We start from the raw sequence: 14937 nt of genomic DNA, 5'->3' as shown, positions 1-14937 counted from the left end.
CCCCCTCACCACCACCACCACCACAAAAAAACCCCTGTGACACGAGTCCCCTCACACCCTCCCCTCTCACCCCCTGTAGCCCGGGAGGGCAGTGAGAGCCGGCACCTCCGGCACACAGGACCCTGTCCATCTGAGGGCTAGCAGAAGAGAAACGCGGAGCCGGCGCGGGGGTGAAAGGCGAGAGAAAAGTTGAGCAGCGCACCCGCTTCTCATCTCCGTACTTACCCTGATGCGAGAGCAAACGGCAAGGCTAGAGTCCCCACACATGCAGGAGCCAGAGGCTTCTAACCAGCTCTCCCTCAAGCAGTAAGCTAATTCACTAATCCACTGCCAATGCACATGGAGAGAGAGAGAGAGAGAGAGAGAGAGAGAGAGGAAAAGAGAGAGACACAGGAGGGAGACAGGGAGGGAGGGAGAGAGGGGAGGGAAAAAAGAGATTTTTTTCTCTCGCTCAGAGTGAGCCTGGTGGCACTATCGGCTTACAGCAGCACGTGTGGTTCAGACACGGTTCACTGGGAAGTCTGGGGGGTCAGGCAGGAAGGTGGTGACTCTGTGTGGCTCCTAAAAACACCCCCCCCACGCCACTGAGAGCACGCTGGGGGGAGCGTGTTTGTGTGTGCGTGTGGGAGGGGGGGGGGGGGGGCAGACAGGGACCAATCTCTCCTGGGAAGGGAAGAGAGAGCCTCATCCCTCCCACCTGCTAATCAAGCCTTTTATTGGTCCCTCAGTCTTCCTACACTGAGAAAAGGACAGAAGGAGCTGAGCTCGAATGAGGAGCAGCCGAGCAGCTTCCTGATCTGGGCTGCACTCATAATCAGGGGAAGACGTGGCCCAGTTCAGTGACCATCTCTCCCAACGGCTCGTTTCATCGTTTGCCCAGTAAAGTAAATACAAAGACACGTGTATACTTGCATTTTATTTTAAGTGGAATGGAGAAAGTTACATTGCTTTAAAAGAGGTTTTGCGTTTCAGTCTCTGACTCTGACCTGGGCTGGGAGCTTCCCGGGTCTCATCAAAAACACGCTCGCCGTCTCTGCCCGTGTGTAAGGAGAGAGCCTCACGCCATACCCGTTCGCATCAAACGCCGCTCTCTTTTGCGCGCGCGCACAGACTGCGCTAGGTGAGATTTCACACCTCGCTCTCGCTGAACACGGCCACTAGTGTCTTGTTGGGTGTACAAAATCTGTGGTCGGTTGGATTCCAAAGAAAGAAAAAAAGAGAAACTTCTGCAGACCTTCCTGAGTTTCATTTCTTCTTTTAGAGACTCGCTGTGATAGAGACTCGCTTGAGTCAAGTTCCTGCCCGCCCTGACTTCAGGAAGGAGAGACAGCGGCCGCCTGGTTTCGATATCACGAAACCCTCAGGCTCCCGCGCGCGGTGGTCACTGGCCGGAGAGCGCGCTGTCGTGCGCGAATGCGCCCGTGGGGGTCAATGGTCCAATAAGCGTCCCCACCGATTCCCTTTCAAAAACCGTCTGTTTAGCGCGATGCTACTTCATTTTTAATACATTGCTGCATATTGCATTTCGGTCGGGGAAGATGGACAGACGCTTCTAGCCCATCTGAACGTGGCTGATTGCAGCAAGATTGGTGAACCTCGCCAGGCCCTCATCTCACTGCACATCTGCAACACATTTCAGCTCAACGCTTGCCTGAAAAAAGGCAGTATCCTCTATCCTCATAGGAAATGCGGTTGTAAGGATTTGAAATAACATATTACAGAGCAGTAAGTAAACCTTTTAGGAGGTGTACGAAACGTTAAATAAACCCTCACTCTTTTTAAATAAACTGCCATTTCCTTGAAGAGAAGCAGCTTTAATGCTCTTTTCCAAACACTTTGAACAGAACTGTAGACTCAAGGCACAATTTCACATCTGCATTTTGCTACATAATCCAAAAAAAGTTTTTCTTTTTTTTTTTTTTTGAAAAATTCCTTTAATATATTTACCGGTTTCCCTTCACAAATTTCCCTCATCCGTTTTTCCACAGAACGGCCGATTATTTCGCCGGGGAGGGGTGCGGGGCCGGAGGGCGGGAGGGCGGGAGGGCGGGGGGAGGAGAAGGCAGTCCTGTGTATGTCCAATGTCATTACAGTCAGTGCCTCTTCAGTGCGACACGCATTAACTCTGCCAGTCTGAGTAAGATACTGACAGTGACAAATTGCTATCACTCACTTGTTCCACGTCTATCCGTGTGACACGGGAGAAGTGATCTAAAACCACTCAACATGGTCGAATAGCTTTTGTCACTTTTTTGTGCTGGCTTTTCAGATGAATGGCGGTTGGTTGCAAGTGGGCTGAAGATGAGGCACGTAATGTCAAGTGACTAAGAAGTATGCATCACTGTTCCCGATGTGACCCAAACCCTCAATGAAGCTGAGCTCCATCATGCCATTAATACACAACATGCCATCCAAACTGAAGTCATTAAAAAAATAGGCAACAGGCGGCCAGTTTTTTTTTTTTTTTTGAAAAGCAGAAGAGGAACTTGCATGCGGAGCTGTCTGGAAAGCGACACTGGTGCTTCAGGCTGACTGGACTTTAAAGTAGGAAGTAACTCTTTGCAGCCCCCTTGCCCCCCCCGCCACCCCCGCCCCCCAAACCTCTAAACCCCCCTCCCCCATTGCGACTGAATGGCAGGAAGCTTGCGTGAGGCACTCGCGGAAGGATGTGACGTCAGTGCCAACGGACAATAAAAGGTGTAAAGGTGCTTCCTTCCCTGGATCAACAGGACCAGGCAATGCAAAATGGAAACCCCAAACTCTTACTGCTCCACCTCGGGTGGGCTGAACATGTCGCAACCCCCCCAGAGATGCACCACAAACTGTCAATAAAGAGGGGTGGGTGGACCTGGCGGACGGAGAGGATATACGTTGTCTGTTTGTTATCTAGTTTTAACCATTCATATGACGCTTAAGAAACGGGTTAAGAAAAGTCTATGCTCTTAATCTGCCGTTGTTGCCCAGGACAGGCTCGCATGAGTGTACGGTGTACCCGCTCGCCAATTTCCTCCGCTCTGAAGACGCCGCAGATTCGTTCGCAACAATCTTGCTACTCGTAGAATGTGTGTTTAATTCACAGCTCAAAAATAAATTAATTAATTAATTAATTAATTAATTAATTGATAAACGTTTCCGATCGGACGGGACCGGTGTCCGCTTTATCAGAGCGCGGGTTCACCGCCACAGATAGGAAACGAAACGAAACGAAAGGGCCCTGCAAGCGAACGTGTGAAATGAGCTGCATTTCTGTTTGAATGAATTCCATGAATAGCTCTTTTGAGGTGGTACACAACATTAAAGCATGGGGTGGGGTGGGGGGGTGGGGGGGGGTTCCGGTTTTTATGTATGCGTTACAGGGCTCTCTTTCAGAGGTAAAATGGTGAAGCTATTTTCCCTCCTCCTACTCCTCCTCCGGCAATCAACTGTGAACAGGTTAAATAGCCCTGAAAGAGAGTCCAACCTTAAAATACCTCGGCAATCTTCCACGAGTGCATATCACTCAGCATACTCCAGCGTAATAGCATATTCTCACAGACAGATTCTCAGATACTCTGCTAATAACCAATTGTTGCTTTTTTTTTAGTTGGATAACTTAGTGCCCCCCACCATTCGTACACTAATTTTTATTTCTCCAATCTTTGATCAGTGAAGAACAGCAAAAGGACATCTGTGCACTTTTCATTGTAATCGCAGTGGAAAAGGAGGTAGAGGAAAGAAAGCCACGGCACGTCCGAGAGCTGCCCCGATGTGACGCCTCTAACCTTTTCGAAGCGCTTTCTGCCCGAAATCTTCTGCAAAATGCATCGCATTTCGCAGCTCACACGCACAAAAATAGCTTCTTGTGGGATTTACCGTTTTGATGATGATCGCATTTTAATGCGCGACGAAAGTTTGCCACAGAGCGCGGTCCGTCCTTACACGTGACATTCGATAAGAACTTGTTTTTTTTTTTTTATATCCTTGAAATCGGAACTTGCCGATTCAGCAATGTCATTTTTTTTGTCATTTTGAACAGCGGACATTGACAGGCCTGTAGAGACCAGGAAACTACAGCAGTCCGAGCCAAAATGGAGGCAGGTGCGACCTCCACCTATTGCACTCCTCTCCTCGCAGTCACCCGAGGAGAGTGGACAAAACCAAACAGAGCTCGCCTAGTTCGGGAAAGGAGATCTAGAAGCAATCGCGTCCGGCAGCAATTACGAAAGGACCTTTACCGCTCGGCAGCTGACACGCCCCAGTGTCAGGCGGTGTGCGGAGAAGCACTGAGGCGCTCAGCTCCACACCGTCAGGGAGGGAGCTGTTTTTCAGCCAAACGTCTCTTCTCCTCGCCGTCCCTCGGCCGGGCCGCCCGACAGGCCCACACGCACGTGTGAGCCGGGATCTGCTTACCAGGGCTTAGCGGGGGATATGCGCGGTGCCGTGGCCGAGCACATGGGCATGGAGGCATTACTGCGGACATGAGCCCGGGGGCCGGGGGGGGGGGGGGGACAGCACACCAACACCAAGCACACCGAGAACCACTACTGTACACCAAACAACCTGCAGGGGTGTGTGTCTTTACACTTAAAAGAGGAGTCTACTCTAACAGCGTGTCTAGTGTATCTGTTGGCATGGTGTAAAGCATGTTGCAGACACACACGCACACACACACACACACACACACACATACACGACAACCTAACCCTGCAGTGCACACACACACACAACAACCTAACCCTGCAATGCACACACACACACAACAACCTAACTCTGCAATACACACACACACACACACAACAACCTAACCCCGCAACGCACGCACACACACACACACACACACACGTGCACACACAACAACAACCTAACCCCGCGACGCACACCTGTGAGTGCAGCAGAGGTCAGCGCACGAGGCACACTGGTTGCGACTGAGCTGAGCTTCAAGCCCTTATCTCACGGCACAAGCCGCTTAGTGAGGTCCAGCTGTGAGCTTCAGTCTGCGACATGCTGCTGGGCTAGAAAGCCTCAGTATGCAACACGCCCCCCCCCCCGCCTCCTCCTCCTCCTCGCGGCTATTCTAATGGACCATTACATAAAGGCACCCGGTCTTAAACGACAGGGCCTCTTCCTAGAGGACACACGGCCCGACACACACAGAGCTCAATGCGCCATCGCTCCAAGGGTTCAGCCCTGAGCAGCTGAGAAGAGAGAGAAAGAACACGCTACACAGCGGTACGTTCACTTACACCGCCCTCCCCCCAACCCCCCCCCGATGAGACCTACCGTGCCCCATGATCCCCCGCAATACGCTCATCTGCCCACTTCTTATCTTCCGGAGCAGGAAGGGGGGGGGGGGTTAGGGGAGGCCATGTCCCGACCCTCGAACACTAAACGGAGCAGTTAGATGATCGCCTGATTACTTCATCTCACTCCGCCAGCATCCTAATCAGCCTAATTAAGGCTTTGTTCGTTTCTAAATCTCAGACGACAATTTGTTTCACCCTACCCTGCAGCAGTCCCGCGAAAAAGAGAATTAAATTTGATCTTCTGACAGCAATTATTAAATGTTCCCTACTGGCCACAATTAAGCCCAGAGGCTCCAAGGCCTCATCCACTCATCTCTGTGCCAAGTCACTTCCTCTCCTCCTCCTCCTCCTCCTCCTCTCCCACTCCTTCTTTTCCCCTAGGTGGCGCTGCACTCGCTAATCTATTTTGTGTCGCTTTGACGATTTTATTATTTTTGTTTTCAAGCTTGTGGGCTCACGATTGCCCTTCAGGAGAGAGACCGAACAGAGAGACAGCGAGACAGAGAGAGAGAGCGACGAGAGTGACAGAAGGAGAGACAGATGTGACAGAAAGGAAGGTGACAATGAGAGAAAAAGGGGGAGGAAGACAGCGAGAGAAGGGAGTGAAAGAGAGGGCAGACCAAGAAAGAGATCGAAGGAGGGTGAATAACTTTGCATGATGTGTAATCATCAGTGTCACAGAATGAACAGCACCCACTGCTCTACTGCAGCTTTTTGCCAAAGCTGCCATGTTTCACAGCTGCAGAGAGAACTGGTAACCAACTCTGACAGAATGTTGATTGGTCGATGGGGAGTTGGTTCATTTGAACAATTCCATGAGTAGGTTACAAGAGGATCTCTCGTATTTACCATATGAAAAAAAAAACAGAAACAGAAACAGAACACACTTAAAAATTTCACTCTAAATTGTTCTTTCTGGCGGTGTGCTCATTTGAAGTGCACCTCTACAACCCCCCCCCCCCGCATCCGCTGAATTCCTGTCTTCCGAGGCGAGTTTCAAACGCGTTCCTGCCGAACACACACAACACACAGAGTAATCCTTTGTAACCTTTCTGCCCTACTTTCCCCGCATACGTTAGCTGGGAGGCTGTGAGGAACGGCCGGGCTCGCAGCAGAGCCTATAAATCAGGCTGAGGACCCGCGCTACAGGAGAGCCGTCCCAGGACGCTGCCTCAGCACTTGCTCCCGAGCTCCGCCTCGCAGAAACTACTCCGTCCTCTCTGAAGGAGCAAGCCGCAGAACACGTTAGCCCGCGTTAGCTCATTAACGTAATGACCGGTGCTTTCCTCAGAGCTGTTTTAGGCATGTGATATTTGAGCTTGGGTAAGATAAGGACAACTATTATTATTATTATTATTATTATTATCATTATTAGTAGTAGTAGTAGAAGTAGTAGTACCCATCCTCCTCACTTCTCTAAGAAACTTCCCATTTTTGGTGGTATCTGTATCAGCAAGAACAGTACACATCACTCACACCACTGAGATACATATCACCATCATGTATATTTAATTCCAACACTCCTTCTGATACAGCAACATCAGTCAGAACCTCAAAATGTTACTCTGGATTTGTCATTCAGGGTGCTGAAAATCACCAGTGGTAAATAGCGCTGCCACTCATTCTTGTTTTAGACAAACCTGAACTAATACTGACAAAAGGAAGCATAAGAAGCATTTGAATGGTAGCTGCAAAGCTGCAGTGTAGGCTTGAACTTTGATATTTTTTGTAAATATAAAAACAGTTTACAGAGAAAGCAAAAAGAAAAGTTATTCCTTGAAAAGGGACAGAGGGGGAGACAGTGCCCCTGGGCCCTGCCAGTATGTAACCCGTGGCCCCTGGAGAACGGACCCCACGGTGCTCAGTTCCTGGCCCCTCCAGGGGATCAGACGGCCCGGGGAGAGAGCTGGGGAAGGCAGCGGCGGCCTCCGGAGACAGGCAGATGTCTGCGGCGGTTTGGCGGCCCGGCCCGGCGGAGACACGCGCCTGTCTCCGGCGAGGTCGCCCTGGAACCCCATCAAAGCGCGCGCTCGTAATCTGTCACAGACAGCAGCCAATTAACATATGTTACAGGAGAGAGGGGGGGAGGGGAGCTGCAGAGGGAAGCTCCAAAAACGATAGGCTATGATTAAAGGCCTAGCACAGCTGCGACAAATCAAAACCGCAGGCTCTTTCAAAGGAAGCCCGAGCGAGGCAGCGAGACGGATAATCTGATAATGCTCGCTGCTACTTAACCCTTCGGAGAGGAAGAACGAGAGCAGGAAGAAAAAGGCGAGAAGCGCGAGCGGAGCTGGAAGTGGCGTTCTGTGGCCGGACGGCTCAGATGGGGCTGTGTGTGGATGGGGCTGTGAATGTGGATAGGGCTGTGTGTGGATGGTGCGGTGGATGGGGCAGTGTGTGGATGGGGCTGGATGGTGCTGTGTATGGGCCTGTGGATGGGGCTGTGTGTGGATGGGGCTGGATGGTGCTGTGTATGGGCCTGTGGATGGGGCTGTGAATGTGGATGGGGCTGGATGGGGCTGTGAGTGGATGGGGCTGTGTGTGGGGCTGTGTGTGGGGCTGTGGATGGGCCTGTGGATGGTGCTGTGTGTGGGGCTGTGGATGGTGCTGTGTGTGGATGGGGCTGTGGATGGGGCTGTGTGTGGATGGGGCAGTGTGTGGATGGGGCTGTGGATGGGGCTGTGTGTGGGGCTGTGGATGGGGCAGTGTGTGGATGGTGCTGGGGATGGGGCAGTGTGTGGATGGAGCAGTGTGTGGATGGGGCTGTGGATGGGCCTGTGGATGGGAGTAAAAATAGAGGGAAGTCAATCTGAACGTGCAGGTGGTGCGCTTTTTTATCCAGGCGCTTGACCCTTACTCTCATAATATAGCTGTAGAAACGCATTGCGCTCAATGCACAATGAAGAGAACGGATAAGGGAATTTTCCAAACAAGCAAGTGTTGCTAACAGTTTGTGACGTATGCATTCAGCTAGGCCATTATATAGCCAAGGCAGACCCCCCCTTGCCAAAACATCACCGTCACATTGTTATTAAAGTGCTATTCTTAGCCGATACCGGACGCCTTTATCACAGGTTTAGCTCTGAGGTATGAGAAAGCTTGTCAGGCTGTTTAATAATCTGTGTAGTTCTTGTTGTCTCAGTGCTTTCCTACTAGTCATCCGGCACAGAGAACAGCCTATCAGAGCGTTCTCGTTTCTCGGCACTTTAGCCGCAGTGATTATGCGCTCGGCGTGAAAAAGTTCCCCCTCCATCTTGCGTGCGCTTCCCTTTCCGTCCCTTTGAAACGTGCAGCGCTGGAGCTGCTCTGAGGGAGCGTGCGACGCGCCGGCGCTTGTCATTTCTCACTCGACACGGCGTCGCGCACCAGCTCATTTGCATAGCCTCTCTTCCTTCAGGGCGAGTCTGCGGATGCGCGTCTGCGCGTCTGTGTTTGTTTGCGTCTCACAGCCGCGTAGGGTCCGCCTGCTGCGTGCGATCTCAGCGGCGGCAGGAGACTTTGTGTGTGTGTGTGTGTGTGTGTGTGTGTGTGTGCGTGCGTGTGTGCGTGTGTGTGTGAATTTGATCAGAACTGGTGACAGGAGAGTTTTGGTTCCTGCCACTGTCACCCAATAAAAAAATGAATCCAAATCTGTTTCCCTCAATAAAGGCAAGTCTTACTAATCGCACTGTACACTGAGACCGGCTGCAGAAAGAAAAAACAACCCTTAATATTTCTTAATGATAATGATCATCATAATCGTTATTGTTTCTCATTATCATCATCATCACCCTGCTCATCATCATCATGGTTACTATTAAAAATGTTATAATACAGAATGATTGTACAAGTCTATTTCTATCCTAATTGCATGATGACAACAACTCATAAACAACACCTCCTTCTTCTAATATGTATCCTAAGTTAGACGTCCACGCGTGGAAGGTTTCCTGCACTAACCGATGTTGCTGATGAGCGTTTCTGGTTGGAGAGTGAACAGCGTGTCCTCAGAGGCTTGTTTCCGAAGGCTGCTTGCGAACGGCTCGAACCACAGGGCAAAAAATCCGTCCGGAGTTCCCCCCAAATCCCTCGGCTCTCTTTGCAGCTGAGCAGTTCTCACAACCCCTGCCATCCCCCGGCTAATGATAGCAAACGCATCAGCACTTTCAGCACCTAGTATGCTCTTCCGCTCCGAGACCAGTGGGCATATTTCGGAGGACTGTGCATTTTCCCCTCTCCTCTGTGTTTGTCCCAGCTTCGCCTCTTCTCGTAGCCTCTTGTTTCAGGTGACATTCACATGTCAGCGTAAGTGCAGTGCGGTTTCTCCTCAAAATAGTCATGCTATGCACCTTTTCTCAGGAGAATAAGTCACTTTTACCTGGGATGTGAACCCGTAACATTCTGGTTTTAAGCCCCTGACTGTCAGGCCTACACTGCATGTTTGTACAGCTGGGTCAGCATAGGCACGTTCCTCAAGAGAATAACATTCAACAGTGGATTTAAGCCCCAGTTCAGTGATAGCTCCTCTCAAAATGGCTGAAGTGGCACTGCGAGACCCCTGACTCACATCCCCCTCTACCAGACACTAGAACCCCTGCTGCCAAATAAGGGTTTAATTACATGTCTAATCAACTGCGGGGGTTAACGAGACTCTCAGGCTCATCCCTGTTACTTTGCCCAGGATTCATTACACTACGGGTTTGGAAGACAGAAAATACAGACAATGGCAGGGGGGAAAAAAACAATCTGAGATCCACTTCCTGAAAAAAGAATGGAAAGAAAAACTACCTTTTTGCTTGAGTTTGCCATGCTGATTATTCTTACTCTCCACCATCTCAGAACTAGGTCATTGACAAAGCCACTATTTAAGGGAGGAAGACATTCAGCGCCGCATCTAAAGCTGGCACACACACCAAATGGAGATGCTGTTAAGTACATTAATGATGTGAGGCTTCACAAAAAGTGGGAGAAATTAGAGTTCAGGGTGTTAAAAGTGGCTGCCATTGTAGCATCAGAGAACCTTTCTACCTTAGCTTCTATTCTTCTCACTCAAGTGCCCCAGTTAATAAGATTATACTTCCTTCCATAGAATGAATCATAGTACATAATGCACCTCCCTCATGAAAGTGAACTGCCACCTCAAGTATAATATGAACAAACGTACTGTAAATACTTTATGGAATAGCCTGCCTTTACTGTGTGTATTTTATTTTCCCATAGTTTTCTATTTCACAAGTAATGCCTGCAGAGCAATTTATATTTTTCCGACCTTAACCAATCTTAAATGCAAGGAAGGACACAATGATCTGGTCACATGTAGTCTATCTTAAGCAGGTGAATGATCTGGTCACACGTAGACTATCTTAAGCAGGTGAATGATCTGGTCACACGTAGACTATCTTACGCAGGTGAATGATCTGGTCACACAGACTATCTTATGCAGGTGAATGATTTGGTCACACGTAGACTATCTTACGCAGGTGAATGATCTGGTCACACATAGACTATCTTACGCAGGTGAATGATCTGGTCACACGTAGACTATCTTACGCAGGTGAACGATCTGGTCACACATAGACTATCTTAAGCAGGTGTCAGCATGTTGTTTCCCCGTCAAGCTCCACATAGCGACACAAGGTCAGTTACGCTGTGAACGCTGTAAGTCGTCAAAGTTTTCCTAGCCGCTGCTTAACCATCCCCGATGTCCTTAAGGTCACTCCTTGGGCCGGCCCGCATCCAAGACCCTTTCCTCTCGCTCGGCAAAGCGGGCCAGGCCGGGCCCTGGGGTCCACAGGTAACTCAACGAGGCGGGAAAAACAAGCAGGGACTGTGTTTGCAGAGTCAGTTCGATAAAACCGCGCCATTAATCCAAATTAAAAGCAGCGCAGCGGGGAAAAGGAGCAGCGCGCCTCTGCGCCTGACCGAAAGCATGTCGGGGAATTCCGGGGGCCAAACGATGTGGCCTGTGCCTCTTCCTCCCGCGTGATGTGGGAGTGCCGCCCCCTCCAGTAGCCTCCACGCATGCTAGCAGGCTGCCCAGCAATGGCCAAAGCAAAGGTCAGGACAAACAGTCAAAAGCAAAACTGAGTCACTTTCCTCTTAAAACTCATTATTAGTTACTTTTTTGAAAGTGCAGATACTACAGGCGACTCTGAAGCGTTTTTAATCGGATTGTAACGGCCAGTACAGTGGGCAGCTAGCTGCTCAGTAAGTCAGAACTCCGCAGGGGGTGAGCATGGAGTTGCAACATGATATGTAGGGCCTTGTATTTTTAGCCACCAATGATGCTGTCTGCGTGTGAGACCAATACCATGTTCGAGAGGACCGGTTATGAGCACATTCCTGTTACGACTAAAGCGAGATCGACCGCACAGTAAAAACGTCACAAACTGTAGGGCTGCTGTGTCCAAACGCCACTGCCCGGTGAACTTCAGACTGAAATTCAAGTGATTAACATTAACACTTTTGCCCTGACTTGTATTTTATTATTATTTGGAAACTGCACTGGCCAAGCAGCATGAGAACTGCACATCGTGAACTGTTTTTTTCCTCCGGGTGTTTATGAAGGACAGCAAGCGTTTGCTGTTGCTGGGCGACCAGCCTATGTTTTAATCATCTGCACTTTTAAACGGCAGCTGTTTCAGGTCCCGCGTGGCCGGTGATATCGCTTTACAGTATTAAGCAGCCCCTGGGCGCGGGTGTGAATATTGCTCAGGCTTTCCCAGTGTGAGGGAGCTGATTGGCAGAGGATGTGACGTCAGAACTGTGGGCTTGCTGTAAACCAAGCCAGGATGACGGCAGGTATCCACAGCAACCCCCACGCTTCCTCTTCTATTTATAAACCGCGTGTAAACGGAGCAAGGCTCCAAAAATAAAACAATGAACTCTTTACCCCAAAGAATAACAGTATGATTAGCTGAAGCACACACACAAAAACACACACACAACACACATACACGCACACACACACAAACACGAACACACACACATACACATACACACACACAAACACGAACACACACACACACACACACACACACACACACAAACACGAACACAAACACATACACACACACACACACACACACACAAAAAGCCAAACTCAAGGCCAAGCTACTGTGATTCTGTGGGAGAGCTCTTAAGGAAGCGTGGGACTGAAGCCAATTCACTGCTTAACGAGGGCCTGGCGTCACTGAAATGTGCGCGCTACGGAGGCCCTCCCGTCCACGGCACTTGCGGCTTCGCCTGGAGCACTCCGTCGTCGGGCTCAGACTCGGGCAAGGTTATTTGTCTTTCCATCCAGCTCCGTTCCCCGCGCCAAGAACGGTAAAAAGCGTTCCTCTCGGCTCTCCCTCAGCCACGGCTGCACTCTGCCCAGCAAACCTTGAAGCGTAATGTGGATATGAGGTTTCAAATATAGTGCAGCCCTCATTAATTATACATGCGACGCGGAGCTGCGAGTTTCCTGCATCGCCCCTGCCGCTCCGTCAGACTTTGCATTGGTAGAGCACGGGTGAAACGAGTGACATCACCGACCGCACTCATGAGCAGAGTGGCCCAGGAAGCCTGAACATCAAAGTAAACAACACACAGGGCCGAGAAATAAATAAATAAATAAAAACATTTCAAGGGAAATCTTCAATAACCCATTTGGTCCTGAGTGCTGTCTATTTCAACCTTTTTTTTATATTTTAATAGACAGTGTGAAAGGACTCAGCCGGCAGACAAAAAGCAACAGTATCCAATCTCTATCATTTTTTCCCCTGCAAGAGGAAAGATAAATGTGATAAAAGCTTCCATTTTCACTTGTTTTTCCCAGTATTTCAAAGAAAACGATCCTATTTAATTTACTGCCGTAGCCCTTGCTGTTATTTATTTTCTGTTTTGTTCAACTAAAAACCCAATTACAGCAAGAACCAGCGTATTATTGTAAGAACAAACAGATTATCACAATTTCCTCTTGGCGCATTGAATGTGACGTCCTCCAAGGCTTTTTAGACATGCGTCCTAAACAGCAAGCGCCAGGTTTACTCCAGGTCAGCTCAGCTCGAAATTTAATCTGCTCTTCTAACAAAAGGTCAGAGACAAAGGTGAGGAAAACGGGCTTCTGACCTGTAAATTAGCCATTTGCGTCTTAGCCTCTCTTACGCAAAGTTCAGCAACGCTAATGGGAAACAAGACGGTTACGTTAATCTTTCTTATTATTTCTTATTATTATTAGCTCTCTTTCACATTTGTTTCTGGTTTGTTGTCTTTATGGACTGCTCCTCAGGGATTAGGACACGTGGGAAAGCTTGAACGTCAGCCTCGAACCATTACAAAGATAAGCAAGAGCATTGTTTCAGAGTTAGCATGACGGCTGCGCTGGCTTTAGTTTAACCTAGACCATTAAGCACATATATGACAAACGCATACTTACAGACACATAAACGCAAACCCTGTTCCAGATTACTGAAGCTAGCACAGTGCGTGGTGACTAAGGAGAGTATCTGTAGTCTGCTCGGCGTCACTGAAGGGTTAAGGGCTCGGGCCCTGCGTGGTGTAGATAAAGCTTGCCCAGCAAACGCGCTCTCAGTGACTCTTAAATAAGAGCAGTAAGAACGACCACTGCGGCATGTTCTGACACATTCTTTTCACAGGCTGAGCCCTGTCAGTGACAGCGGAGCAGATTGCCTGCATCTGCTGGGACCGGGGCAAGTGACAGTGGAAAGAAATGTACTTGTGTGCCTTGGCAGGACTGCGTGCGCTGCAGAAGGAGCACAAACCAGGCCTGGCTTTATCGCCGGCCTGAACTTTCGACAACGCGGCCAGCATATCACAGGGAACATTGTCTGGACTGCAGGGGACAACAACAGCAGCTTGACTTTGTGCACGTAGTGCAGTACAATCAAAATCCCCCCCTCCCAGTGTGTCTCGGGGGGGTGTCTCAGATTCTTTCCCCGCACCAGGGAGAAAAGCAAAAGGCAACACGAAGTTAAATAATTTATTTGCGGATATTTTTCATAAAAGTGTACAAATCCAATTCCTTGGACCAGATTAAAAGTTGGATGCGGAAAAGGCTCTCCCTCCCTCTCGATCGTGAACACAAGGCCTACTAAAAATAACCTTTTTAGCACTCACTTTCTGAGAGAATTTTCAGAGTAATGCTACGTGCGGCAGGAGGCATAAAGGGTCTAGTGTGCAGGCTGCTCACAGGAGGATGTTACAGAAGGGGGGGGCGGGGGCTGGCTATTTTACCTCAGTGACAAAGATAAATTGCATTTTCTGGAAAATATTTCCAGCTTTTTGGGCAATGTCCAGTGGAGGAGGGGAGGTGGGATGGGGGGGGGGGGATCGTGAACAGGACCAGTGAGTCCACAGTTACAGGTCATCCACTGTGCTCCATCTCTGAAGGGCCCTTCCATCCAGAGTTTATATAGGAGCTAAAGGTGAAAAATGCAAATATCAAGGTGCGGGGGAGAGAGAGGGACAAGCATTCCGTTTACTCCAGACTCTTATTAAATTAGAAATGTCGCTTTGAGGATTATGTGCGGATTTCCAGGGAAGATGGAGAGTTCCTTGAGCAAAGTTTCTGGGTTCTGTCAGAATTAAAACCAGGAACGGAGAGCTTCCTGAACAGCGTCTAAAAATAATTCAAACGAACTCGACGCGTCACAACGGTGAGACCGTAATAAGC

General features: G+C 49.4%; 1 protein-coding gene and 1 long non-coding RNA gene across 8 annotated transcripts in view; one reads left to right on the top strand and one right to left on the bottom strand.

Annotated features, from left to right (window-relative positions):
• LOC135239529 (uncharacterized) overlaps positions 1-14937 on the top strand; it is a 181458-nt gene that overhangs the window by 124229 nt on the left and 42292 nt on the right. The window lies entirely within an intron of this gene.
• mef2ca (myocyte enhancer factor 2ca) overlaps positions 1-14937 on the bottom strand; it is a 72420-nt gene that overhangs the window by 40552 nt on the left and 16931 nt on the right. The window contains exon 1 of one of the 7 annotated variants that reach the window (XM_064307524.1): positions 226-440. The exons of the other annotated variants lie outside the window; for them this stretch is intronic. The gene's annotated coding sequence lies outside the window, so the exon portion shown is untranslated. Of the gene's footprint in view, positions 1-225; positions 441-14937 lie in introns of those variants that run through there. 7 annotated transcript variants of the gene reach the window in all.

The sequence above is a fragment of the Anguilla rostrata genome, chromosome 14 (assembly GCF_018555375.3).
Source record: "Anguilla rostrata isolate EN2019 chromosome 14, ASM1855537v3, whole genome shotgun sequence".
NCBI lineage: Eukaryota > Metazoa > Chordata > Actinopteri > Anguilliformes > Anguillidae > Anguilla > Anguilla rostrata.
The sequence above is the reverse complement of the archived record's forward strand: the minus strand, read 5'-3'. Positions and strand labels throughout refer to the sequence as shown.